Genomic DNA, 4,486 nt, shown 5'->3' on the forward strand with positions numbered 1-4,486 from the left:
CTCTTCTGGAGTGTCTGAAGACAGCTACAGTGTACTTACATATAATAAATAAATAAATAAATAAATAAATAAATAAATAAATAAATCTTTAAAAAAAACTTTAGGTACATGGAAATATCATATAGCTGTAACCAAATAAAAATTATTGCTATATTCTGAATTCCATTGCCCTGACAGCTTACACTTAGGGTGGATTTTATTAGATATTGATAGGGTTATAGGAAAGAACATAAAAAGAAAGACTATTGCAACATGCTAAGACTTGGGATTATTCTCAAAGGAAAAAAAAAAAACTTTCTCTAGAAATAGACAGATAGTTCCGTCAGCAACGTTTGTGCCACACAAGCCTGAGAACCGGAGTCTCTGGATTCCCTGCACCCACTTAAAAACTGGGCCTTCATTGATTTCTGCCCTACACACACACACACACACACACACACACACACACACACACACACACTTCTCATTACATCACTCTTTTAAATTAACTGCAAATATCAATTTCCTATAAAATTTCATAGTTCCCCCTCCAGAGAAATTCATGACTTTATTAAGAGTTTTATTACATCCAAAACGTCCTTTCCCTTTCTAATAAAGTAAACTGGAAAAAAAATCTGCTTCCTTATTGACTAATGTCCAACAACTTTTTCCTTTCTTTTTCAACCAAGAGGGGCAAGACAATACATTGCTCTTAAGAGTGTGGTGCTTGGGTCCATCAGGGCTGCCTGTAGAGAGTCAGCGAACATTCTCTGTTGTCTGCTTTTGCACAGTTTATCCTTTTATTACGTCCACTGGGACACGTGTAGAAGACAAAATCTAGCTGGGGAGAGTTCTTGTTTCCTCTCATCTGAGACAAAGCCTTTTCCCTTTCCCAACCCCTTTTTAATCTGTTGCTTCCACAGAATGTTGCTGCCCAAGCTGAGGGTGGGCTTCTCTGCTCTCTCAAGCCTTTCTGTAATACAGTGTCATAAATGTAGCAGGCCTTACATTTCCATGGTGACTCTAATTTCCATCAAGTTGATGATGAAGGTCAACATTGCATATAATAAGCACACGCATACAGAAAGTCATATGGTTGTGTGGATAGTGGATAATTTTATAGACATTTGTAATTCTTTCATGCATGTGAATAGAGAACATTTAAAAGACAGCATGTTTTTCTAGGTTTGATTTTTGTTATTTTATTTATTTATGTTTTCGTACTCATTTATTTCTGTGTGTGGGTGTGTAAGAGCCATGGAGTACGTGTGGGGCTCAGAGGATGTCATTCAGGAGTCAGTTTTCTCTTCCTGTGTAGATTTCTGGGATCAAAATCAGATTATCAGTTTGGCTGGAAGTCCCTTGGCCTGCTGAGCCATCTCGTGGTCACATTTACAAATTTTGTAATTCCATAATAATATGGATGAAAATGTAAAATGTAAAAAATGTAAAAAAATGTAAAATACAGATCATAGGAAAATCTAGTTTTATACTTATAATACTAAGGCTTCTATAAAACATTTATGTATACACATGCATATTATATTCATATATATGTATATATACTGTACTATATATAGTACAGTCCTAGGAACAATAGCAAAACTAATAGCCATGCACATTCCACTATCAAGCCAGAGAACTTTACCAGGATTCCCAATCCATTCTGTGCCCTCCAGAGGCTCAGCCCCTCTTTCTCCCTGACTATGGAACTTCCTTCTTGAATTCGTGTCTTACACGTGCCACTAAGGTTAGCCTATCATTGGACTTTCAAACAATTCTCTAGCTTTATCTTTGAACTTTAGATAAATGAGACGATGCTTTGTAGACGAGAGTTTATCATAACATCTGGCCACATGCGTGTGCACTTCGTACAAAGGCGACTCATTTTGCGGAATTTCATATCAGCATTTGTTTGATTCACCAAGGGCTAGAAATTTTATTTGCTTATAGTTTTGCTATTATGAATGCAAATTCAATTTTTGTACTAGTTTCCAGTTATATTTATCATAGAGACCAAGAATATATATATAGAAATGGAATCACTAGCTATGAGTACTAATTATCAACTCAAGTGGTGAAGGATGAGCAAGTGACACTAAAAACTTTTCAAAGTGATCGCGATGGTTGGGCCAAAAGCGACTCATGAGCATTCCTCGTCTGCCACCTGCTGGCCACTGTCAGAATCAACCCTGTCAGACTGCATAGTAGTAGTCAAAAAAGTCTGTAGTCTTTTTTTCCTTATGACAAATGCACTTTGTAATAAGGATATGTGAATATAGTTTCACATAGTTATGGAAATGTTGAATATAGCCATTTGGAATTAGATTATATTTAATTTATAGATTAGACTAGAGGGATAGTTAGTGAATCTTTTAAAATAGTAAACCATTTTGTAATATTCATATAGTCTGTGAAATAAGATCTTTAAATTCTTTAAATTACATTCAAAAGATTTTCTTCTAGCAAATTTCTTCTCAAACTTGTGACTCTCGACTTCTGTGGCTTTTATTTGAAGGTTGTACATAGTATCTTTCAGACAACATTACCTGATGCTCGAAGTGTAATTTTTATATTCATTGGCATTGTAACGATGTACTTGTATGCCACTTTGAATTTTCTTTATAAACAGTTATAGCATATGTCACTAATGACAGTTTCATTTTCTCATTCACAGTCATTTACACTTTTATCTAGCTTTACTGTGCTGGTGAGACATTCTAGTGCAGTACATATTTGAATGCAGGCAGCAATAGCAAGTACTGTTGTTTGGCTCTCAAGAAACCTCCTAAATATTTCACCCATAAATATGTAGTTGTAAGCAAATAGTTTGAAATTAGTGTATTAATACCGACTTGCATTATTCTTATTGTTATTTATTATTGCTATTATTGTTTTGTTACTATTGTTATTAATCATCATCATAATCATCATCATTATCATTTTTATTACTATTTCTACTCCTAGTTCATCTAATGAGCTTCATGCATCCTGAGGGTTTGGGTAGAACTCTGCTTTGTGAAGACCAGTAGAAATTTCAGAACTAATTAAAAAAAAAAAAACCTTACAAAAGGAAAACAGAAATCTCTATGGTTTGGACTATCAATTCTGTTACTCTCCTATCAGAAGCCATCTAGGATGGGCTAAAGCTAGCAGGTGGCCTTCCTGGTGGTGGCCCACCATTTTTTTCATGGTCTGCAACGAGTGAGGTCTGAGAGGCAAGGTCCCAAAGAGACTTCATCTCAGGATTGCTTCTTGCAGCTGATAAACCTTTCCTGTCATTATTAAATTGAAATAATAATCCCTGTGCATTAGCCCACCTTACTGAGCAGATTCCCCGCAGGTCAACATAAAGATGAACTTTCATGAATTAGTGCTGTTTAGATTAATTGATGGTTCTATAGAATTCCTGATTTGACTCAATCTTAGGGGAAAAAAGTTTTAAGAAGTGGTTTTAGTTGTTTTACTAGAAAGATGTAACAAAGTTAGAATCAAAAATAGCCTACTCTTTATAATAGTAAGTAAAGGCTGCTTAATAAGAAATACAAAGAGCTTTCATAATTATACTAAAAAGAGAAATTGGCTTGGGACAAGTTTTTTTAATTAATTTATTAATTTATTTTATGTAAGTACACAGTAGCTGTCTTCAGACACCCCAGAAGAGGGCATGAGACTTCCTTATGGATGGTTGTGAGCCACCATGTGGTTGCTGGAATTTGAACTCAGGACCTCTAGAAGAGCAGTCAGTGCTCTTAACCACTGAGCCACCTCTCCAGCCCCGGCTTGGGACAAGTTTATGTTCGAGGAAGAACATTTAGTTCCAAGGATGAAGCCACAGGTATGCAGTATGATAAAGCAAAGTCACATAAAAACTGTTGCTTTGAATTTATAATGAGTTTACAGAATGAAACACTGGTTTGAACTTGTTATTGATATCCTGTTACTCCCCTCTTATGTAACTTTTGGACTATGAGGTAACTTTCTTACATAGAGAAAAAAAACATTTTGCACTAAGAATATAAAAGGGTGACAGCAATAAAGAAAGGGGGTGCAGCCGCTTTCTATCTCACCCCATTGTGTATATGGTTTGTCTGTGTCTGTGTGAGTGACGTCTTTCCTTTCCTTCTTCTCTCTGGTTTAAAAAAAGAGTTAAGAAGCTCACTGGCCAGTGCGAGGCTTTTGACTGACTCCCCAGCAAAGAGTACTAGCAATAAATCTTGTACTGAATTCTCCACTGCTATACAGCATAAGTGAATAGCCAGAAAATTGTATGTTAAGTTTATAAAGTAAATTAGAGTTATGTTTTCCAGTGCATAATGAAGCACAGAACAGTTAGAGAATGAAAAGGCCAGAGATCATCAGTCTTTACGCCTGCATCCAATGCTGTGTTCCACTTCAGCCCTTTCCAGCCGGAAAGGGTCCCACTTCTCTCCAATAATAACTGAGGTCCCAGCTGGGCAGTGGTGTCCCACGCCTTTAATCCCAGCACTTGGGAGGCAGAGGCAGG

This window comes from Mus caroli, chromosome 5, assembly GCF_900094665.2.
Source record: "Mus caroli chromosome 5, CAROLI_EIJ_v1.1, whole genome shotgun sequence".
Lineage (NCBI taxonomy): Eukaryota > Metazoa > Chordata > Mammalia > Rodentia > Muridae > Mus > Mus caroli.